The sequence below is a fragment of the Dipodomys spectabilis genome, unplaced genomic scaffold, assembly GCF_019054845.1.
Source record: "Dipodomys spectabilis isolate Male_0828 unplaced genomic scaffold, ASM1905484v1 ptg000012l, whole genome shotgun sequence".
In the NCBI taxonomy this organism is placed as follows: Eukaryota; Metazoa; Chordata; class Mammalia; order Rodentia; family Heteromyidae; genus Dipodomys; species Dipodomys spectabilis.
This window is the reverse complement of record NW_024870689.1, coordinates 2,465,947-2,491,864: the sequence shown is the minus strand read 5'-3', so window position 1 is coordinate 2,491,864 and position 25,918 is coordinate 2,465,947. Positions and strand designations below refer to the sequence as shown.

At 40.0% G+C, this 25,918-nt stretch overlaps 1 non-coding gene across 1 annotated transcript; it reads left to right on the top strand.

The window, feature by feature from the left end:
* Window positions 1-22,323: 22,323 nt before the first annotated feature.
* Window positions 22,324-22,427, top strand: LOC122095194. Its single transcript, XR_006145067.1, has one exon. It is a non-coding gene; the product is annotated as a U6 spliceosomal RNA (small nuclear RNA).
* Window positions 22,428-25,918: the final 3,491 nt, after the last annotated feature.

Below are 25,918 nucleotides of genomic sequence, written 5' to 3'. Positions count from 1 at the left end.
GTTAGACATGGAGGAAGTGAAAATCTGGCAGCATATCTTGAGCAGCTCATGGAAGCTTTTAGTCAATATAGCCAAATGATCTTGAGACCCAGGAGTTGGCTCAGATGATTATGTTCGCCTATAAAAATCAAGCTGCTCAGACATAAAGCAAAAGTTGCAGGCTCTATACAGACTTGTTGAAAAGTCTATTAGGGATCTAGTAGCTGTGGCAGAAAAGGTTTACAAAAAGAGAGATACAGAGTAGCAAAGACAGGAAAGGAAGGACAGAGAACGTGAAATTGAGTGTGAAAAGATTGACCAGGCCAAAGAAAAGAGGCCAGACTTGTTGGACTCGCCACTATGGCATGCCGAGCATACCTGGTTCACAGATGGCAGCAGTTTCATTTGAGATGGAGAAAGGTACTCTGGTGCAGCAATCACCACAGACACTGAGATAGTGTGGGCAATAGCACTCCCCCAGGGAACGTCTGCACAAAGAGTAGAACTAGTGGTACTAACAAAAGCCCTACAGAAGGGAAAAGAGAAGCCACTAAACATTTACACAGACCTTCAGTATGCTTTTGCCACTGTGCATTTCCATGGAGCCATTTACCAAGAGAGGGGTCTGTTGACTGCTGAGGGAAAGGCTATTAAAAACGAACAAGAATTTTAAGCCTCATTCGGGCCTTATGGGAACCAGCAAATATTGCCATTATGCACTGTCCTGGCCATCAAAAGGTAACTGTTTCAAAGGAAATAACTTGGCCGTTCAGGCAGCTAAAGAGGTGGACCTCCAGCCCAGAGCACAAGTAGACCCAGTGCCACAAGCTTTGCCTCCTGAGCCTCAGAACTCCCAAGAAGACTTGGAGTGGATAAAGAAAATTTCCATGGCCTATAAACCCCCAAACAGAGAAAGAAATAAAGACTAGTGGAAAACTGGTGAGGGGAAACTTATCTTGCCACAAAGATTGGGCAAGAGAATTCTTATGAGAATCCATCGGGTCTCTCACATGGGAACCCCAAGAATGCAGGACTTGCTCCTACACTCAGAAGTAAAAATCAGGCAAGGAAATCAACTCTTGATTACATTGTTAAAAATTTTATTTGTTTTGTTTTTTGTTTTTTGTCGGTCGTGGGGCTTGAACTCTGGGCTTGGGCACTGTCCCTCAGCTTTCAGCTCAAGGCGAGCACTCTACCACTTGAGCTACAGCGCCACTTCTGGTTTTCTGGTGGTTTATTGGAGATAGGAGTCTCACGGTCTCTCCTGCCCGGGCTGGCTTTGAACCTCGATCCTCAGATCTCAGCCTCCTGAGTAGCTAGGATTACAGGCGTGAGCCACCAGCGCCCGGCGACATTGTTAAAAATTTTAAAGCCTGTCAGCTGACCAATGCCCCTAATCAACTGGTTACCAAAGGAGCTCCCTCCATGGAGATAGGCCAGGTGTGTATTGGGAAGTAGTCTTCACAGAAATTAAAACTGGAAAATTTGGATATAAATATTTGCTAGTTTTTGTAGACACCTTTTCAGGAGAGGTTAAAGCCTACCCAACAAAGCATGAAACTGGGAACGTCATATCTAAGAACATCCTGGAAGAAATCCTACCCAGGTATGGCTTCCCATCCACCATTGGGTAGGACAATGGACTGGCCTTTGTCTCAAAAGTAAGTCAGGGAATAGCCACGGCACTGGGGATGGATTGGAAACTGCACTGTGCTTTTAGACCCCAGAGTTCAGGGCAGGTAGAAAGAATGAATTGGAATCTAAAAGAGACCTTAACTAAATTGGCCTTGGAGACTGCCCCAGACTGGCTATCGCTGCTTCCTTTTGCCCTGTTTAGAATAAGAAATTCACCCTATCAGCTTGGCTTTACTCCTTTTGAAATAATGTATGGACACCCTCCACCCATTATCCCTAGCCTTCAGACTGAATTGCTTGTTGATTTGTATGATATTGAATTTCTGTGTAAGCTGGACTATTTACAGCTGGTGCATAAGACGATGTGGCCCCAGTTTAGAGCATTATATGATTCTGCTTCTATTCCTACCCCCAATTTGTTTAAACCAGGGGACTGGGTGTTTGTTCGAGGGCACAACCTGAGATCTCTGCAACCACTGTGGAAGGGACCTTACATGGTGCTACTGGCTACACCTACTCCCCTTAAGGTGGATGGCATTTCTGCTTGGATCCACAGCTCCCACGCCAGAATGGCTGACCCCTTTGCCCTGTACAACCACAGAGAACATGGCAAGTCTCCAAGCATCCTACCCAACCACTCTGCATACACCTCAAAAAATAAAAATGAACTGATTGTTATTGGTATTGTTGTTTAATAGTATGGCTAAGGTCAGTTAGGGACCATACCCGTTCATGATCAAGAGCTGCTGGAGTTTAGTTTGAGACCAGAGCCACAAGATTGTGTCTCAGGACCACAAGTCAAGGGGGAGGGGAATGAAGGGTTAAAGTTTTGAGGCACTGACCACTTGTTGCTTATTTCTAGCAGAGCAACACATGGTGGTAATCCAAACACATGGTTGGTTGTGTGCCTTTATAAACCCTACAAATATTTCCCTTGGGGTTCTCCTCCTAGGTGCTGCTGTGTCGGAGTGTAGGACAAGGCCCGAGCTGCAGCCCATTTAAATAAAACCATAAAACAGCTGTAAAGTCTGACTCTTGGTGGTCTTTTTGGTGGGGGTCCTGCAACTGGGGTATAACAATGTTTCCATTTTTCCCTAGTACTCCTCGAGATTTAGACTACAGGTTTGTGTGGAGGGGCTCCTCTGTGAATCCCTGAGGAAACCATTTGAAGCCTCCTCAGGAGAACGCCATTCAAGCCAGCCGAGCAGGAGAGGCTCTAAGACTATTTTCTCCAATAAACCACCAGAGACCCAGAAGTGGAGCAGTGGCCCAGAGGGTAGAGCTCCAGCTTTCAGAGAGAAAACTGAGCAGGAGAGATAATCCAGACCAGGCAGGAAAGCCTGGGAATTGCTTATGTACAATTAACTACCAGCTGGTGGGAAGTGGAGCTGTGGTGGTAGAGCCTCAGCCTTGAGCAAAGCAACTTAGGAACACATCGGGCCCTGAGTTTAAGCCCTGGGATGGCCACAAAAAAGTTCAAAAAGAGAAGGCCAAGTTTATGTATCAGTGTCCTACCTACTTATGTGTGTACGTATATTACCTCTCATAGTGCAAACATTGCTTTTATTTACTGGTGTATTTTTCAGATATGCTAGTTGTGCACACTGCATCATTCTCTTCATTTCAGGCCCATTGCTTTTCTCTTCCAGGATTCTAGGCCTGTGTCTTTATATGATGCACACTGAAGCTCTCATCAGCCTTTATTTACATTTTATTATGAGGGCAATGCAGGAACAATCACAAATCAGGCAGGGGAAGAGAAGATCAGGTTTCTTAGACGTAACTGGTATTCAGAAAATTAAATTTGAATACATAAAATGGTAGCATACTTATGTAAAAACTACCAATAAGAAAAAAATGAAGGGGCTGGGAATATGGATTAATGAGAGAGTGCTTGCCTAGCATGCAAGAAGTCCTGGGTTTGATTCCTCAGGCACCCATACACAGACAAAGCCAGAATATGTGCTGTGGCTCAAGTAGCAGAATGCTAGAGACAGTGCCCAGGCCTTGAGTTCAACCCAACAACTGACAAAGAGATAGCTACCTGGGTAGGAAGGTAGGTAGATAGATAGAAAGAGAGAGAGAGAGAGAGAGAGAGAGAGAGAGAGAGAGAGAGAGAGAGAAAGAAAGAAAGAAAGAAAGAAAGAAAGAAAGAAAGAAAGAAAGAAAGAAAGAAAGAAAGAAAGAAAGAAAGAAAGAAAGAAAGAGAAAGAAAGGAAAGAAGGAATGAAGGAAGGAAGGAAGGAAGGAAGGAAGGAAGGAAGGAAGGAAGGAAGGAAGGAAGGAAGGAAGGAAGGAAGGAAGGAAGGGAGAAAGTTGATAGATGAATCTGTTTTTGACGTCAGAAGGGAAGAAGGGAACTCTTCCCAGTCATGAGGCTTTCTGCAGTGTGCCAGGACACCAGCATCGCCTTCACACAAATGCAGAGCAGGATGACTGTCTCTGTCCCACTTCTCAGGCATTCAAGAGCCCCAGAGTCAAGAGAGCAGAGCCAGGTTCTAACTCAAATGCTTGGAGACAGAAGAGAAATGGCCCTGTCCCTCCTTGGGGATTTGCATTAAAAATGTGGAGAATGAAGTAAGGAGAATTGACTGGCAGAGATAGAAGGGCCTTCAAACCTGAGAAATGGAGAGTCAAAAACCCACTCCCTAAGACCAGATAGCAGGGTTTTGCTCCTCTGTTCTTACACACTCCCCCACTAAACTGGATCTGTATTGGTAACCTAAAGATAGCCTGAGGCTCCCTTCACCTGAGGGAGGAAGGTTAGTCATCATTTGAAGAAACTGAGAAAAGCCTGACCCTGGTGTAACTAACAAATGTTTCAGGTTTCCCCCATTGCTGGCTGTGCTTGGAATGAATGAAATGCTTTTGCAGCTCACTGCCCTGTTGAGTGTGTACATTCTGCCTCCTAATGCTGCAGGCCTAGTTCCCTGCACCTAGCCTGGCTTTTGAAACTGTTTTCTGTCCTTCAAAAACAGTATTACACTGGAGTTCTTCCTGCTAACAGAGCTAGGGCTTGGATCCTGAGAACTTCATTTGAACCCAGGATGGGTCAATAATATTTCTTTCCTTCTTCTGTAGCTCAAGAACACCAAGAACATTTAGAGTGTAAGTAACTTCTAATCACTAAAGGAAACACAGGAATTTCTTGAGCATCTGAATTTTCAGAACAGTAAGTCAGAATGTCCTAGACTTCCCTGCCTTGGCTGGTTTCACCCTGTGATAGAGACCTCAGCCTCCTGAGTTAGGGTGATGAGCTATTGGCTCATTGCTAGGGTCAGAACTGTAATGGCATTCACAATAAAAGTCAACTGCTTATCACAAAGGGCTTAGGGAGCATATTAAGCTTTTCAACAATGGGCCTTTCAGAACCCTGTAGTACACAAGTTTATAATAATAGAATCTGAAAGGCAAGGCTTACGGATGTGCTACACTTGAACTTTGAGGTCTGACTCCAATTCTGGTTTACACCAGCATTCATTTTCCAAAAAATATTCTCATAAATAGCAAATAGGAAAATTACTTTGATTATCCCTCACTCTTTTCCAGTTGTGTGTCTCAAACTGAAGCCTGGGCGCTGTCCCTTAACCCCTCAACTCAAGGCAAACACTCTACCACTTGACCCACAGTGCCACATGGGGTTTTTTGATGGTTCATTGGAGGTAAGAGTCCAACAGGCTTTTCTTCCCTAGGCTGTCTTCAAACTGCGATCTTCACATCTAAGCCTTCTGAGAAAGTAGGTTTCCATAGCCACTGGAATCTGGTGTATTGTTTTTGCCAGACCTGAGGCGTGAAATTAGGGCCTGGGTACTATCTTTGAGCTTCTTTTTATCAAGGATAGCACTCTACCACTTGAGCCACACCACAGCTTCTGGCTTTTTCTGAGTATGTGGCACTGAGGATTCAAACCATGGCATTCATGGATGCTGAGCAAGCTCTCTACCACTAAGCCACATTCCCTGTCCTAACCTTACGATTTTATCCCTCAACTTGCCTATCCACAAGAATAGGTGTCTGAGTATAAATCATATAAAAAATCCCTATAGGCAGTTGTCCAAAGATAAATAAGACAAAGCTCATACTGGGGACAGAATCTAACCATGTGATGACTTGACAAATGCCTCCATTTAATTATGTATCATGTTTCAACATTTAATAAAGTATTAATGAAAATGAGTCAATGTACTGAATTATTGTGTATAATTTTATAATATATGGACACAACATAATAAATATTATGTGTATAATAATACTAACTACAATAAACAATAAAATGAATAAAATAAAAATTAAATACAAAATCATTAATAATAATCATAATATGAAATAAACATACATATGTAGCTATATATCTTATATTACACATATATACAAATATTTTCTCTATTGCAGGGCCTTAAGTCATGCCCTGGGATCTCTAGCTTGAAAATCTTTTCCTCAAAGACAGGCAGCTTAGCCTTCACCCAAGGTCCAAAAGAGTTACTTGGACAGTGAGCTCAAATCCCAGCAATGGCAGAAATGCTGGCCCCAGTTCCAAGACTGTGACTTAACATTTGTAATAAAAACAGTTATGTTTATTCAGTTCCATACTGAACACTGAAAAAAATCAGTGTATAATTTTGTACAGCTATTCAGACATCCATCCCTCACCACTAAAGTGCTTCTTGAGGAGTACATAATTTTTTGTACATTTTTTACTGTAAAAATGTTGTACAGAGGGGTCACAGTTACATGAGCAAAGTAATGAGTACATTTCCTATTGAACATTGTTGCCTCCTCGTTTGTTTTTCCCCTATCATCCCTACCCTCCCATCTTCATAACTAACTTCCCTGCTGAGGGCAGTGACTTAATTATTTATTTTTGGCATGGTATGGGAGTTGAACTCAAGTATTGGCAACTCTGCACCTTCTGTCACATTGCTATGGATTCATCAAGACTCTGAGTTCAAGTCCCAGGCTAGAAAAGAAAACTGGCAGAAATTCCAAACCAAGGAGCTTTATTATTTCAATTTATTTAGTTAATTAATGAATTAATTAGTTCATTAATTTTGCCAACCACGGGGCTGGAACTCAGGTCATGGCAACTCTGACTCAGCTACACTCTCCCTAGGCTGGGGTGCAGCCTCGGGACCCAAAGCTGATCCTGGGACCCTAGGCCCAGTGGGCTTACAGGAAGAAAAAAAAGCAGAACAGCACAAAAAGTGGGGAGGTGTAGAGGGCTCAGGGTTTTACAATTTTTTCTGTGCATGGTGACCATCCTGGGTCTGAATGACATGGTTTCAAAGTGGACCTGGCCTGCCATTGCAGATGGCTGGCAGGTTATCAGGGAAGCCATAAGCCAACATATCAACATAGGCCCTGGGTTCAAATCCTAATCCTTACACTTACCAATGGCAAGAGATCACAAAAGACTCGTTCCTATGCATAAGAATACAGATTGAAAGAGTAGTACATGCATTTGTCTAGTCTAAAATTGGATGCAATAATCCTAGCATGCTGATTAACCTTAATTAATAGCTTATTAAGCATGAAAAGAATAATATTGTTTCAATGGAGAAATATAAATACCTAAGAGTTGGTAGGAACGTAGTAGATGTCATCCAGTCATAGATAAACAGGTCTGGAACTCTTTAACAATATATATTTATTTGTATACCACCCTCTGCCTATCCATGTATTGCTGTTTTGGCCAAACTTGGGGCTTGATCTCAGTGCCTGGGAACCACATGAAAGCTTCATTGGCTAGAGGCTTCTGTGCCCACACTCACCCAATCTTGAATTGGGCCTGCTAGGACCTGAGTTCAGATCCCAAAACTGCCAAAAATTTAATCTTTGAGTAAGAAGCCGAGTGTGACACATGTTTTCCTTTTCTGGGAGAGTCTAGGATGTCAGGCATGATGGAGAACACATTTACAAATCTAGATGTTATGTGATTTGATGTAAACAATGTAATAAATGGTATAGGTATCACCAAAGTCAATAAAATAAATCGTAAATAAATGAATAAAAAAAGAAATAACATGAATAACCACACTAAATGTGATATGGACTGAACATCTGTATGGAAGTGTAAATCCTACCACACCAAACAAGGTATCTACTGAACATCTGTATAGAGGTATAAATCCTATCTTTAAAATATATATAAGGAGTATGTTTTCCATGCCTGAGGCTTTAATTCAGTCCGCCCCAATGAGAAAGCAATGGCGGGAAATCCTGAGATAATGGTTTCTGGAACAGGAAAAGTCATGGAATGTCACTGATCTCATCGAATGAGTAGTTCATGCATGAAGTGACTAGGAAATGATAGGCAAGACTCATGGGGCATCGCTTATTTGTAAAGCAGTGTTGATTAAGCATGACAATAATCATCACAGTCATGAAATGAAGGCATCTGGAAAGATCCAAGAATCAGTAGACACATGGTAGATTGGATTCCATCACAGGTTATCATCTCTCCTACTCTATACAAATGTCTACTTATTTGCATACTACTTTCAACTTATGAATGGATGACTGCTGTGTGCCCTTCCCCCACACCCCCACCTGTGAGTCCAACTCAGGTTCTGGGAACGGCCTTACTCCTTAGTGGCTCACAGTCTGGTGTGCTCACATGGACCCATTCGTCAATGGGGTCTGCTGGTCCCCGAGTAAAGATCCCAGCAGTGCCAAAATATTCATCCTGATGTCAGAAGCCAATTGTTGCACCTGTGTTCCTTTCCTGTACAAGTCCTGGGTCTCAGCTAGGATGAAGAATGCATGGGCCACACTGTGGCCATGGGAATAGGTTGTTATCCTGTGAGGCCAGTTATACCTGTCATCATATACTGAAGAAAATACACAACACATCCATGAATAGCATACAAAATAAAATGACTACACTAAATGCACAATGCAGTCCACACACGGATTTGAATATACATCCCATGTTTAAATGATCCATTCATGACAATTGTGGCCTCCCTGGTGCTTGATCTCTGTTCCTGGGAACCGACCAGCTCCTTAGTGGCTCACAATCTGGTGTGATCATGTGGACCCATTGGGCAGTTGGGCCTTCTAGGCCCAAAGTTCAAATCCCAGCACTGCCAAAATTCACCCTGATGTGAGAAGCCAGTCATTGCTCCAGTTTTCCTGTGCTGTGCAAATCCTGCGTCTTAGCTAGGTTGGAGAATGCATAGGCAACTCTCTACTCATGTGAATAGGTTGTCATCCAGGTCACCACAGTTATATCTGTCATCCTATACTCAAGAAAATACACAATACATCAATGAATAAGACAAAAAATAAAGAGAATGACTACACAGAATGCAAGATGCTGCCCATCCATGTATGGAAATATAGATCCTGTGTTTAAATGATGAATTTATGACTATATTGGCCCCCACCAGGGCTTCATTTCAGGTCCTAGGAACTGCCTACCTCCTTAGTGCCTGACAGGCTGGTGTGTTCACCATGACCCATTCACCAATTGGGCCTGCTAGGCCTTGAGTTCAAATCCCAGCACTGCCAAAAGATTCATCTTGATTTGAGAAGCCAATCGATCCACCTGTTTTCCTCTCCTGTGAAAGTCCTGGGTCTCAGCGAGGATGGAGTATTCTATATAGACAACTTTATAGACATTCGAATAGGTTGTTATCCATGTCAGCATAGTTATATCTATCACCATACTCAATAAAATACACAATACATCCATGAATAAGACACAAAATAGAAAGAATAACTACACTGAATGCAAGATGCATACCACACTTGTAGGTAAAGGGAGATCCTATGTTTAAAAAATTCGTGCTTGTTATTTTGTCCACTGCTGGGGCTTCAAATCAGGCCCTGATCCAGACCTGACATTCTAGTCTTCAAGGATGGTGAGATTTCCCTTACCCCAAAGTGCAACAATGCTACCCAGACCTCAGTTCAAATCCCCGCACTGACAAAAGATTCATTCTCTTGTCAGAAGCCAGTCGTTGAACATGTTTTCCTTTCCTGTGTAAGTCCTAGTCTTCCACTAGGATGTAGAATGCATAGGCAACCCTATAACTATAGGAACAGGTTGTCATCCATGGCAGCACAGTTATACCTGTCACCATACTCAGTAAAATACACAACAACTCCATGAATTAGACACAAATTAAGGAGAAGTGCACTGAATGCAAGATGCTGTCCACACATGTGTGTAAATATAGATCCTATGCTTGAATTATGAATTTATGACTATCTGGACCTCCCTGGAACTCGATGTCAGGTCCTGGGAATTGCCTATCTCCTTCGTTGTTCACAGGCTGGTGTCCTCACCTTGACCCTTTCCTCAATTGGGCCTGATAGGCTCTGAGTTCAAATACCAACACTGCCAAAAGATGAATCCTGATGTGAGAAGCCCATCGATTCACCTTTTTTCCTGTCCTGTGAAAATCCTGGGTCTCAGCTTGGATGGAGAATGCATAGGAAACCCTATAGCCAGGGCAATAGGTTGTTATATCTGTTACCTTACTCAGTAAAATACACAATACTTACATAAGACAGAAAACAGGACAAAAAGTACTCCAAAGGCAAGATGCTGTCCATACATATATGTAAATATAGATCCTATGTTTAAATTATTAATTTATGACTATTGTAGCGCATCCTGGGGATAAATGTCAGATCCTGGGAATGGCCTAACTCCGTTGTTGCTCACAGGCTGTTGTGATCACCTTGAACTATTCACCAATTGGTCCTGCTAAGCCCTAAGTTCACATTCCAGCACTCCCAACAATTGGATCATGCAGTAAGAAGCCAAGTGTTAAACTTTTTTCCTTTTCTCTGAGAGTCCTGGTGTCAGGCATGATGGAGAACATGTCTACAAATTTAGATTACATGTAATACAATGTCATCAATGTAATAAAGGGAATGGGTGTCATCATAGTAAAATCAATGGTAAATAAATGAATAAAACAAAAAGTACAAGGAACAACCACACCAAACGTGTATGGACTGAGCATCCATTGGTAAGTACAAATCCTGTACTTACAATGTATATAAATAGTATGTTTTCCAAGGCTGGGGCTTGAATTTTGGCTTAGAGTACAGGCCTGACTTTCTTATGTTCAAGTACGGTGAGCTTCCCCTTCTTCCACAGTGCTGCATATTTACCCAGAGTTCAAATTCAAAGCCTGGCAGAATAAAGGGGGTGAATTGCAAGCCAGGGAGCTAATCTCTTTCAATTATTTTTTGCTCAGCAGGGAGCTTGAACTCAGGTTGTGGTAACTCTGCCTCAGCTTCGATCACCCTATGTTGAGGTGCAGCCACTGGACCCACAGTAGATCCTGAGATCCTAGACCCCCAGGCCTTGTGTGGCAAAAATGTACAGAAAAAAATGCAGTGAGATGGCCTTTTTATGTTTTCTTCCTTTGCACGGTGACCCTCCTGGGTCTGAATGACACTGTTGCAAAGGGCACTTCACCTTGCATTGCTGAAGGTTGTCAGACTATTGAAGAAGTCATAGGTCCACATGGCAATGTAGGCCTTGATTTCGAATCCCAGTCCTGACACCAATCAATGGCAGAAGATACTAAGAGACTCGTTCCCATCCATGGGAATAACAAGGTAATATTTTCAATGTCACAGTTGAATGAGTTGATGGTGTATGATGCTCCTATAAAATTAGACAGCATCATTTCAGGAGACTGATTTTATTTAATATTTATGAAGCATTAAAAGAATACTGTTACAGAATGCAATAATTTCAGGATATTGATTGATTTACTTAATAGTTTGTTAAGAATGCAAACAATAACATTAATTACATGGAGGTATTATAAATACCTAAGAATTGGTAGAAGTGTAGCCTATATAACTGAATAATGTATAGACATCTCTGACACTCTATAACGATATATATTTATTTGTGTACTACCATCTGCACGTCAAACTGTTCTTATTTTGTCAACCGCTGGGGCTCGATCTCAGGTACTCGGAACTGCCTGTTAGCTCAATTTGCCCCAGGATGGCAGGCTGACACTCACCCATTCATGAATTGGGCCTTGTAGGCTGTGAGTTCAGATGCCAGCACTCCCCCAAAAAAAATCGTGTAGTAAGAAGCTGATGGTGACACATGTTTTCCATTTCTGTGAAAGTTCTGGGTGTCAGGAAGGATGTGCAATACATATGCAAACCTAAATCCTATGTAATCAATGTAACCACTGTTCTATGTGTCATAATAGTCAATAAAATGAGTAGTAAATACATGAATGAAACAAAAAATAAAATAAATAACTACACTGAATGCAATATGGAATCAACATATGTATATAAATATAAATCATATATTTAAAATGTGCACAAATAGGATGTTTTCTACTGGTGGGCATCGATTTCAGGCCTAAGGAACAGACTTGAATTTCTTGAATTCAAGGAGGCAAGCTTCCCTTTCCCACTCAGTGCAACAGCAGTGTTACCTAGGCCATGAGTTCAAATCCCAGTACTGGCAGAAAAAAATTGGCATCTCCATGCTATGTGATGCCCAATTCATAGGTATTTCATTTGTCCTCCATTTAATGAATGTGATTGTTTAAATGCTTCATAAAGTATTAATTAATACTGACCAGTGTCTTGTAATGTAATTGTGTATAATTTTATCCTCAAATCATTCAAGTACTGCCCATTTAATCATGACATACATCACATTTCTTTGGTAATCACATGAATAGGAATGAGTTCCATAGGATCTCCTGCCATTTGTTGGTGGCAGGACCAGGATTCCAACTGTGGGCTCCAGCTCCTACCACTTCAACCTGAGGACAGGGAACTCACAGGTCTGTCCAGGAACATCAGCAAAACCAATGATTAGCCAGGCATCAGTGGCTCTCAGCAGTCTTCCTTAAAACTTACAAGGCTGTGAAAGGAGGATCATGGTCAAAGTCACCCTAGGCAGGAAAGTCCTGTCTAACTTGTGCCAACAAAGCCAGAAGTAAAGCACTGTGGTTCCAGTGGTAGAGAGCTAGCCTTGATCAAAAGCAATTCACAGATTGTGCCCAGATCCTGAGTTCAAGGTCTGGGAACAAACAGACATACACAACAATATGTGCAGTCATCAGGCTAAAGCAGGTCACCCACTTGTCCCCAACTGGATTGGACAGAGTTCCCTGGGAGAGGGGCTGCCATCATTTTGACTCTGCCCATTCTGCCTGCATCACAGGATTCCAGCCACACCCCCATTGTTTCATGGTTCTTTCTGACCAATGGGATACAAGAATTGTGGCCACGCCCACATTCCATGTTGCCAAGTAGCACCTTGATTCCCTCCGTTTGTTAACATCACTACCAGCAGTTGAGGAAGGTAGAGGTGGCTGAGTGGTGAGCAAGAGACTTGAGGTCTAGGAGGAGAGGCCTTCCTCAGGCCCACCATGTGCCTGACTGAGCCCTGGCCCTCTCCCCCCCTTCACAAGGAGCAGCATTTCAAACCTGGTGCTGAGGGCTCAGACCCATGGTTTCCTCAGGCAATGGTACAATGGTGTGCCACGAACCAGCTTGGGGCCCTGACCTGATCCTGGCTCCCCTGTCCTCTGCTCAGGGCTTGAGTGTCTGTCATGCCTCTGTCATTGCTGCTTGCCCCACATGGAGCAGCTGCCTATAGCTTCTGCCAGCAACACATGTGAGTGGCTGCCACACAGCCCCGCACCCTGCAACCCCATATCCCCTCCCCTCCAACCTGGACCCTGCCTCCCCTGTGCCCCACAGTCTGGCCCAGGCCATGGCACAAATGTGCCCCAGGGGTGGGGGTGGGTGTTGACCCAAGGATCCCACCTCCATCCCCAGCGGCTAGTGTCCCAGGAAACGGGGAGATGCAGGATGGAGTGAGGAGTGGGCGCCACAGATCCCCTGGCCTGGAGCAGTGGGAGCCACACAGCCACACATCGGCACCCTTCCTCTCCCTGGTGGGAACCCGGTGGCCTTAGTCAGAGGTGTGGAGCAGCATGTCTACACCTGCCTTCTGGGGTCTTTTCCTTTTTTTCTGGGGATGGGAGGTGTTGGATGCAGAAGATAGAAACACTTGCTGTGTGAGCCCTTGTCTTCTGTGTTCAGCCAACCTTTCACCTGAAGACAGACAGAGAGAGACAGAGAGAGACAGACAGAGAGACAGATCATCTTTTTCTTTGTACAACCTGACTGTGCTCAGGTGAGTGATCAGTTGGCAAATTGCAGGTGCTGCATGGTTGAGTCATCTGTCACCGGTCTGGATGTGTGTGTGTGTGTGTGTAGAAGTGGGTTGTAACAAGGAGGCTGAATGCTTTGGTAACTTCTACCTGCTACCTGCTATCTATGTATGGGCTTCACAGCTGAGGTCTGGGAGCCTGGAAGGGTACACAGCACTGTAAAATTACAAGAACAAGGGATCTATGTGCAATGGAGCTGTGTAGTCCCTTGGGCCTGGATGGTGGCAGTGGGAGCTTGGGAGGACCTGGGAGTGCAGCCTGCAGGGGATGGCTTCCCAAGGGGACAGAGAGTATGACCAACACTTAGTAAGGCTATGAGTTCTGCCAGTATGGAGCACAACAGCATAGGTCAGACTCTGGGTCTTCTCATCATGACACCTGATGGATGAGGCCAACCCTATTTTAAATCTTGAGCTGTGATCTTCAGATCTCAGCCTCCTGAGTACCTAGGATTATAGGCATGAGCCTCTGGCACTGGAACTCTGGTTCTTTTTGCTATATTAGGGTTTGACCTCAAGGCCTTAGGCTTGCCAGTCAGATCTTCTACCATGCAAGTCAAGCTTTTTTGTCTTGGGCATTTCTGAGATGGAGAATTAATATATGCTCAGCCTGGGCTGGATCATGGTTCTCCTATCTGTGACAGGCATGAGCCACCAGGCCCGGTCTTCTGTAGTTTGGATGGTAGACATGTAGCACCATGCTCAGTCATTGGTTTAGATGGATTGTCCCAAACTCAGTCCACGGCAGCCGATTCTTGACCAGAAGTGAAGCTCTGGGTTGGGCCTCAACCATTGTACTTTAATCTACTCATGGGACAGTTGTAAGGAAACAAAGGATGAATACAGAGGGATCTCTGCAGCAGGGACAGGCACAGAGGGAGGGTCCATCTGATACTGTTCTTGGCAATTTTGTGAGCATATGAAAGGAAGATACCCGGAAAGATCTCAGATGGTGTGTGCAATTAATGGTGCAACAGGTATGGGATTATTCCCTATCTCCATGAGTAACGGGATTCTTCACTTTGTTCAGTTTTGAAGCTGGGGAAACTGAGGCACGGAGAAGCCGGGTGATCTACTAATGACGCCCAGCTGACAGGAAGCTCAGCCTGAATTCTCTGCCATGCTCCCTAGGACAATGGGTGCTATTCAGTCCACTTCTTGTGGTGGGAAGTCCACTTCTTTTCAGTCATGGGGCTTCAACTTTGGGCCTGGGGCAGCTCCCCGAGCTACTCAGCTAAAAGCTAGCACTCTACCACTTTAGTAACAGCACCACTTCCAGTTTTCTGGTGGTTCCTTGGAGATAAGAATCTCACAGTTGTTCATGCCTGGGCTGGCTATAAACCATTATCTTCATATCTCAGCCTCCATTGTACTTAGGATTATAGGCCTGAACCACCGTCACCTGGCTTAAGTGTAATGCTGACCATCTTTCTTTGTCTTTCTCTCTCAGGAACTGATTCAATGGGTGCTAGAGGAGGTGGGCCAGCATCCCCATGTGGTTGGAACCAAGATGGCCCTATCATTCTGGAGGTAGGCTTTAGGTCAGAAGCTGTCTCGCTCAGTCTGTTGTACCAGCTCCATGAGGTAAGTCCTTCTGTACCCTGGCTACACTGTGACAGTTATCCATTGTCCATCTAGCCTTACTGGACTGAGTACTGTGTTCAATGCTCTTTTCTAGAAAAAAATTTCTGGCTAAAATTATGACACATACTTACAGAATGAAAATGTAATGCCATCTTAAGAAAGTCATTTAGGGTTCTGAGAATGTGGCTTCATAATATGGTGATTGCCTAGCATGCATGAAAACCTGGGTTCAATTCCTCAGCACCCAAAATTGAAAAGGAAACACTGGAAGTGGTCCTGTGCCTCAACTGGTGGAGGGTTAGCCTTGAGGAAAAAAAAAAAAAGCTGAGGAATAATTCCCAAGTGCTGAGTTTCAGCCCCAGGACTGCCAAAACAACAACAGCAACAACAACAACAATGAACATTTAGTTAGTAAATGCAAAATACAGAACCCATACCTGGAATATATAATTGCTCTTTCCATATTGATACCTGACAATAGTCCCTAATTCATGTACTTTACCTATGTTAGGATACTGTGTTGAAAAAATGTTTTGTTCATTAGGTCACAGCAATTAATGCCAGGAATGTGCTTAGATGTCAGGTGAAGATTAATTCTGGAAATTCAAAGATTCCAAGCTTTTGAGTAGGGTCACTGCTAATCACATTGAGAAGGGTAGTCTAAGTGAGATTTGGAAACTGTTTTGGCCAGTCATCGCACCAATAAAGCAGAGGCTAATTTTCAGTTGTGACAAAAGTGAAAGAATAACTGCAGATGGAATGAAAAAATGATAGTAACTAAGGTATAGCAAAAACCGTTCTAGGGAACCATTTTTGGTTATTGAAGAACGAGTTATCAACTAAGCATATGCCTCATTGCCTTTAGCATTCAAAATTTCCTATGCTAGTTCTTAATCTCTGTGTGATAAATGTATCTCCTTCTATGCTGTTCTTTTATACCTGATCTCCTTTGCTTTCTAAAAATCTGTCTTTCTATATTTCTTTATGAACATTTCCTGATACTAAATACAACTGCAAAGATGAAAGAGGATGTTAATTTAAGAGTCCAATAGCTCATGAGTCATTAATGTAACAAAATGGGAAAAGGGGGCATATTTATTGCTACCTCAATTATTCTGAAAAGCTGTCACAACATTTGGTTCAGATTTCTTTCATTCTTTGTCTACATAGTGACATAAAATGCATATAAATGCAAATATGAGCCGGGTGCTGGTGGCTCATGCCTGTAATCCTAGCTACTCAGGAGGTTGAGACCAGAGGATTGTGTTTCAAAGCCAGCCTGGTCAGGAAAGTCCATGAAATACTTATCTTCAATTAAGTCCAGAAACCCGGAAGTGGTGCTGTAGCTAAAGTGGTAGAGTGCTCAATTTGTGCTGAAGAGCTGAGAGACCATGCCCAGGATCAATGTTCAATCCCCACAACCAACAAAAAAGTGCAAATATGACTTTAAGTTTCCCCCAAAGGAATGATGAAGTCAATAGTAATCGTCCCAAATGATTTAGTGGTGCACCTACTTTTGCTGAGTTATTTGTTATGGCTTTTTGTTAAACATATTCTTTTCTTTAAAAATTGTCAATTTTAGCTTTATAATAAACTTCATCTAATATTTTTTGGTTCAAAAGAGAAGTACATACAATCGATGTCACTTAGTTTTCTTACTGTGTTAGTTCAAAGCCAACCCAGGCAAGAGAGTCTGTCAAACTCTTATCTGTAATTAAACACCAAAAAAGACAGAAGTGGACTTTTGGCTCAAGTAGTGGAGTACTAGCGTTGGGCCAGGTGGGAAAGAAAGACAACTCTTCAGGGACAGGGGCAAGTCTCTAAGTTCAAGCCCCAGAACCAGCACAAACTAAACAAACAAGCAAACAAAACAAACCCTGGGTATTTCTTTGGGACTCTCCTTAAAATAATGGTTGTCTGAGAAGAGGCTGCTTTTGCTGATCATACTCATTGGATCCTGCTATTTTGGAACCTTATTGCTATGGAAAACTCAGGACCAGACTAAAGGAATTGATAACTGATTCCTGCAACAAGAGAATCATCTCAGGAGTGAAACATCCATCCATAAGACACTTAAAATGTCCATATCTTTGCTTCTTTGCTGTAGAACACTTTTTTTTAAAACAAAGTTACTTCCTTTTGTTCTATGCTGGCCTTCAAATGGCATATTGTTTCCTTTTGTAATAGTCTCAGACAGAAGTTTACAGAGGAGGTTTATATTAGTAAAGGACACACTCAAAAAAGTCAGGGACAGAGTTTCCTTCCAGCCTAGGATTCTTTTCTTATACAGCAAAAAAGAAAGCAATAGTTAACTTCAACTTTGTCATTTCCCTATGTTCAATTCCTTTCCTGGGATCAGTTTCCACATCCATTAACAGTTACTTCCAGTAACAATTTATGGTGCTGCTCCAGAAAAAAATGAATGTTTTCAGGCTTCATTGAAATAGCACAAGGACACTTTTGGACATGAGGTAACACGTGTTTCAGAGACAACTTAGTAAAGAGAAATGAAATTTAAATTGCGTATAAATGCATTATCCATGAGAACATTTTGTTCTTATGTGCTTCTGTAAATTAAGGTGAATTTTAAATGGGAAGAAGGTTCTCAGATCTTTTATTGTGAGCCTATGTGCTGTGTATTAATTTCCCAAGTGTACATGAGTTAACAGTAAGAGAAACAATAGCAATTATAGGAGAAAAAGAAGTTCTTTGTTTATGTATAAGTGTTCAATACAATATAGAAGATGCTACAAATAAGAAAACATTGAAACAATAAAGCCAAGTCCAGTATGTAGATTTATGGGAATGAAATAGAGAAAGCATTACTCCTAAGTGGAACATGAAGCATGAGGCCACTCCCTTTCTAAATCACACTTGCTAATCATGTAAATGTGCAAAAAGGAGAATGGAAGAATGATTCTGTTTCCAATGCAAGTCAGATATGGGAGAATAGACTTAACTGGAAAAAAAGAGTCCATCTTGAGAGAACAGGAATTATAATAGGAATGAACCTGGTGGCTAAGATCACACCTCTTTTTCATTCCTTTTCTTATATTCTTTTGTTGTTGTTGTTCTTCTTCTTCTTGTTGTTGTTGTTATTGTTCATGGCGCCTGAAATATGGGACAGGGCGCTGTCCCTCTGAAACACAGCACAAGGCTAGTGCTCTTCCACTTGAGCCACAGTGCCACTTCCAGTTTTCTGGTAATTATTGGAGAAAAGAGTCTCCAGGACTTTCCTACCCATGCTGGCTTTAAACCCCAATCCTCAGATCTCACAACAACTTGGTTTATGATCACATTTCTAACAGTGAACACTCAGGATATGTAATGTATATGTTCATCTACCTTTATATGAATTCTTGAGTCAAAAATCTGGGCTACAGGTTAGACTTCACACTCACAAAAGTGTTTGAAGTTTGAAAGTTGATACTCCTGGAAAAATAAAACCTAAGAATGTAAAGGAGTCTGGGAAGTTCAATTTACATCCAGCTTGGACAGTATAGGTTTTGAGACACTACATATAATTAACCAACCAAAAGCCAGAATACCAGTCACGAGCAAGATTGCTGAATAAAAGCTTTAGGTTTTTGCATACATACATACAAACATACATATACACACAGAGGCACTTATAGGTGTACACAAAAATACAAAATTGAAACAACTCTCAGAATATGTAGAAAAGTTAGAAAACAATAGAAAATAGGTCCTGAGTACGACTAGAATCAAGTGATAATTTTTAATATTAGAAATCCCTCAAGTGAACTTTCCCCCAAAGTTGAGAATATTACATAGGTAGGGACCAGAGATGTAAGAGAGTCAAGTAATCATTATTAATGGGATAGGATCCTTGGTGGAATGAATCAGGGAACCTTGCAGGTGCATCTGAAAATGCTCATATCCTGTGTGAAATGTAAAAACATCTTTGAAAATAGTACATAAACAGTCTGAGCAATCAGTCTAGTGGATAAGATCATAGGAGAAGTTCAAAATTGCTAGTCTGTTCTAGATTAAATAAACAAACTAAGGCAGAACAATGTGATACAAGCCTGGAATTCTAGCACTCAGACAGGAGATTAGATAGTGGAATTACATAACGATACCTTCCCTGGATCAGGTAGAATAATTTTCTCTCAGTAAAACAAACCAAACAACAAGAAAGAATACACAGTTCAGAGTTTGGGCTAATTTTGTCATTATGTTTTGAGAAGTCAAGTTTCAGATTGAATGCAACTCATATATATCCTCACTTGTGTTTTAAATGCTCTCATCATTACAGAACATTCCTAGATGCAAAATAGCTCATGATTCCCATCCAAAAATTTGCAAAAGTAAATAAGCATCATTCTGTTGGATTCCAAATAAATGTTGAAGGATTACAAAAGCTTAAGTCTGGAGAAATAGCAAAGTTCGTCTAATGTAGGACTTTGTAGACCTTGTTAAATTAGAATTTAGGTTTAAAATATATTTTTTGGTTTTATTTGTAATTTCATATTCCATAGGATACTACAAAATTCTTTTTAAGGAGAGGGATTAATTGAAAAATTCACAAATGATTCTGGCATTCTATTTGCCTAGATATTCTTTCAAGAGTGTTATAATTAGAACATAGTTACTAGATAATTCCCACAGGTCTTGTACACCATGTTAATGTGAATAATCTAGACAGAGTTGCCAACAAATGGATGACATTAATTTATATATTTAGAAAAAACAATTTTTAAGGGTTTGGTTTAATATGGTATGAATTGAGTAATTGTGTGACATCTTCTTTCTTCTACCTATATGTAACACAAGAAGCCATTTCCTTATTTACGTGCCTCTGTATACATGGAGAAAAATGCTAGGTTTGGGGTTTGTTTTCAATTTAGTTTTTGTTTTATTGGTTCGTCCTAGAGCTTGAACTCTTGGCCTGCACAGAGTCTCTGAGCCTGTTTATGTTCAAGGCTTGTTCCCTACCACTTCAACCTCAGTGCCATTTGAGTCTGGCTTTTGTGGAGAAGTTTTTTGGAGATAAGATTCTAAGAAACCTTCCTGTCTGGCTGGGCTTTGAACCATAATTTTCCTATCTTAGCATCCTGAATATCTATGATAGCTAAAAAAGTATAAATATAAATAATATTTGCACATGTTGTGATCCCAAGAATACCAGTGGTGGAAAAATAATGCAGCTCAGTTTATTGTGGTGTTCTTTTCAGAACAAGGAGGGCGTCACATTAGCAGAGGTGTAGTATTTTGTCAAAATAGAGATAAAGTATTCATGATGTGAATTAAGTAATTTTAAAGTGCCCCTTACAAGTTGGAAACTGTTAGGCTATGATGACTTTATGGCATAAATCTTGGGATTAATGGTCATAGAAATAATAGCTTTCTCGGATAAACAATTGCTAAGTTCCCTTGCATTTCACAATTGCTTACTGCTAATTCCTGCATCTCAAGGAATTGGGGCCCTGAAATATAGGAAATGACAAATTGAGATGGGTCTTCAATTACTTTGTGTTGACATGTTGCATGGGCCTTGGTAAGAAGTCTTGCCCTTGTTATCTGATGATGCAGGTGACTGGGACCTAGGATCCTATGACCCATGGGTCCTGCAGAAGAATAATATGCTTTAGGCATCTTAGCAAAATTTGGGCATAATCAGTAGGAATGCTTCAGAAATATGGAGAAAAAGTTTGGGACTAGCGAGTTAAAACAATAAACAGAGCAGCAGAGTAAAATTCATTATAGATTAGAGGAAAACATTTTTTTACCATGTGAATTCAGAAGACCAAGAACAGTTAGAATGTATCACAAGTTTATACTAAAGACATTGCATTGATACTTTTTTTATATTCTAATATATATTTTAAACCTAATTATTTATATTCCAATCCTATTTATTGGAATAAATATCAATTTATTTGTCAAATTATCAACTAATTCTAGTAAGTTTCATTGTGTGAAATATAAAATCAGCACATATAAATATAAAATATTTAACTATATTTAATATAATTAAAAGACACACGTTTTGCATTGTTCTGTTGTAGTTACTGTATCAAAGGCAACTCTGTTTACAAGTATTATTCCATTATCTCTGACTCAGTGTTTGATAGAGTTAGACCTAAAGCTTTACCATTTGTAGATTTACAGCATGTAGGCAAGAGGAAACACTGTGATTAAAACATTATCAATTTAATGCCTAATAATGAGGAGAAACATATGGACTTCTCCTGCAACTATGAAAATATTTGGTGATAAAAAGGCAGTAGTGTAAGTTCCTGCCTGGTTGGATGGTAGACAATCCAGGACATTAAGTAATCATGCATATGAACAATTTTTTCACCTTCTTGGCTTTAGTTACTGTTGAAATGGAAGGTATAATAAAAATTATATTTTGATAAAATACCTTCTAGTCTGAACAGTTCTGTTTGAACTGTTCATCTCTCTAGCATCCCTAGTAACCAAGATTAGTTTTGTTCAAGTAAGACAATTTACGTTTTCAGGGTAAGATATTCTGGTTGGTCTGTTCCCACATGGAAGAAGGGTAAAGGCTCAGGTAGACATTTGTGCCAGTAACACCTCATTTGGGAAAATGTCAGCTGAAAAAGTTTAGAAGTAGCTCTTAAGCAATGCTTACTTTGAATTCATTAGGTCCACAAAGCTAATTCAGTTAGATAAATAAGTACTTGAAAAAGCCATCAACTTTAGACCTATCTATAAATAATTGAGAGTACAATCAAATTCCAAATAAAAAGACTTGATAGTCATTGGCAAAAAAAATTTGCAAATGTGAGCAATCAACTGATCAATATAATTTTTCCAATATTCACAGAATTTTAGGGAAATAAGATCAATAGCATTGTTAGGAACAAGAAGGTTTCCTTGTTACAAGTAGGCACCCATAGATATAAGCCTGTATAAAGATTGCATCATTAACAACTTAAATTTAGAGGATACTACATCCATCAGCAGCACGTATACTCAAATTACAATACAGAGATTAACATGGCACTTGCAAAAGGATAATATGAAAATTTGAGAAGTATTCCATATTTTTCATTCTTCAGATGCATGAAATGAAAAACAGTTATTAAAAGGTTGATTACAAAATTACAAGTGTAACAATACACGTAATTCATATAATTAAATTTAGTTTGACATCAGTGTATTAAATCTTCAGCTCAGAAAGGCGTTTACATAGCATAAAATTTACAAAACTTCAAATTAGACAACATTGTCACTTTATTCCAAAGAAAAAAAAGACCTAGAAAAAATAAGGAATCAAACTGTTTCTATATGGAATGCAATCGGAAAGGACACATTAATTAACCTATATATTATAAAGTAATGTAGAATTCAAAGTATATCTAGGAGAAAATAAAATAAATTATGAACATTATGCAAACATAGAATATAGAATATTTTAAAATATACTTTTTCAGACAAGCACCAGAAATATTTTACTTTCTGTACTACTCATTTCAACAGGTAACTTAAAATTATTTCTGATTAAAAAATCACAAACTCTAAAGAAATCATTATACAAGTATACAAAAACTATTGAATACATTTTGACATCCAATGCAGGCAATTCATTTGGAAAAATTCCGCGGAATCCATGAATTTTTACAGTAAAATATTGGTGTTGCCGGGCACTGGTGGCTCATGCCTATAATTGTAGCTACACAGGAGGCTGAGATCTGAGAATCATTGTTCAAAGCCAGCCTGGAAAGGGAAGTCTGTGGTACTCTTATCTCCAACAAACCACTAGAAAACTGGAAGTGGAGCTGTGGCTCAAGTGGTAGAGTGCTCACCTTGAGCTGAAGAGCAGAGAGATAGCTCCCAGGCCCAGAGTTCAAGCCCCATGACAGACCAAAAAAAAAAAAAAGATATTGCTCTTATTTGTTTTGTGAAAATATTTTGTAGGGACACAAAAGATGGACTTGCATTTTTGAAATTTAAGAAACTTAACCTGACTATTAGGTCTTAGTTGAACAATTTGTACAGCCATCCACAACTTCATAGAGGGAATGACACATACTTATCCTTTTGGCAATATCAAATGCAGTTTCTTCTATGTTTTTCTTCAGGCCTGGTTTTATATAATGGTTCAACAGAAGGAGATCCAGCATATCTTTGCTATCTCAATTCTCAGCAGCAAGATACAAGGGGGTCAAAAGGCCTTTAGTTTGGGCATTGGTATCTGTATCACGATGATGTAAGAAAGAAGCCACTCTGGTATTATTCCACATATATGCACTGTGCAGGGGTGTCCAGTCATCTACAATTATTGTATGTGCCGCTTGAGACACCAACTCACTGACAATGTCTAAGTGTCTACTGTAGGCTTCTCAATGAAGAGGGGTATACTCATCGTCATCCCTACTATTCACATGAGTGGCCATTTGGAAAGAAGTCTCCGCACTGTAGTAAGCCGAATATTTTTGGCAGCCCAATGAAGAAATTTGCTTGGATCTTTCTCCATTTTTTTTCTTTAATTGATACCATTCCTTACTTTTTCATCTTGTTCCTCATATTCCTAAGAATTGCCTAACCAGAGACTTTGAGAGCCAGTGGGAATGAGGTATCCATGTATTTCCCTATTAGTTCACATTGGTTGAACTGGTCAGAAATATCCGGTGAATTTTCTGCATCTGTTTATTCACCATGATTTATTTTCTCTTTTTCCAATTTTACTATTTGAAATTATTCTAACCGGAGAGTAAGGAATTGTTAGAGAACAGAGGAAAGATGTTCCTCCGTTTTCAAATGTACACACTGAAAATGAGGACCAGTGATGTCTTCATGTGCAGCTTATTCTAGGAATGAGAAAATAGGAAATAATGCCTTCTATATAAATGATTTGTTAAATGGCAGAGCAAAAAGTGAAATGATGCAACCAAAAAGATAAAAGCAAAGTAAATTAGGATAATTATGGAGCAATCATATTATTTATGAGAACCAAGAAAGGGAAAAAGAGAGAGACAGATGTGCAATGACCTATCTAGCCACAAAATCCATGCCTCTTATCAATTTATAGAGCAAAGAAAATTTTATTTTTTAAAAAAGATGGAAATAGAATTTATGTATTTACTTGAAATTAGTAAATACATTTTTAGTAGCCTACATAAAGAGACATAACTTTGACCAAATTACAGACAATAAACTAAATCCTTGATAATTCTAGTAACAGATCTGACTGAAATCAGTTGAATCACACTTTTCCTGATTTAATCATTATATTCTACAAGAAGATAAATGAGAATTGATAGTTAAGGACTACTAATACATTTTGACCTTCTCACTAAGCACGTTCAATCATCAAAATCACATGAAGACAATAGATAGGCCTCCTTTTTAGATGAAAGCAAGTGTCTTTATAAAAAAACAAGGAATGTATGTAGTCATGCAAAGGACTTCTATTTTACCAATGCCTCATACATTTTTCTAATGTTGGGTACCAATAAATAATGGATCTATCAGAAAGCTCTTAAAGCTCATATGTTCAATAGTGAGTTCTCTTACACTATATCATGGTATTGTTTGGGTATAGTCTGAAGAATAAATTTACATTACTAACTTGAATTTCTGACATGACAATATCATCACTGTACATCTTGCTTCTATACTCTCATTTTTAAATTACTATCTAAGTATGTGCATTAGATAACTATTGAGGAAAAAATAGGAACCACACTGATGGCTTATGTCTTTAATAGTAGTTAATCAGAAAGATGAAATCTGAGGATTGTGGTTTGAAAGCAGAGCAAGAAAAAAAAGTCCATTAGAATCTGATTTGAAAGTAACCAGCAAAAGCTAAAAATGGAGCTGTGGTTCAAGCAGTAAAATGCTAGCCTTGAGAAAACTGAAACAAAAAATAAATTCTGGGACAAAGCCAGGTCCTGAGTTCAAGCCCTAGTATTAACACCAAACAAATAAATTAATTAATAAGGTAATTAATTAATTAAAAATAAATTAAGTGGTCACTTGTGGAGAAGCAGGTAAAATGTAACATGCGTGGTGATGGTTTATGTATTATTTTGTAATAAGGCATATTATCATTTGTCCTAATCACTAAAATTTTATTTGAAATTTTTTGTACAATAAATCCTGAATTTAGCATGCATGTATATGTGTGTGTACATGTGCGAACATGTGTGTATGTGTATATGTGTGCATGTGGTGTTGCAATGTTGCTTGCCAATGTGGACAGGGTGAAGCTGAAAAGAGCTAACTGTGTTGCAATGTTTTTATATATCAGTGTTCTGTCATGTCTTTTCAGTGGAACCACCCTTCTGTATATATTATTTGTCTAATAATAACATCATCATAATCAAAGCATTTATAACATTAAGTTAGATAAAGAGAACGCTTTCAGCTCTTATTGTATGTTGGGCAAGAAGATACAGACATAATTAGGTAGTAAGTTATTTTGCTGTAAGTTGATTATCAGTACAAAATACGTATGTGACTTCTTAAATTGGTTACACTTTTAAGATACACTCATGGAGTGTTTTGGACCGACTTGACCAAACAGGTATTACTCTC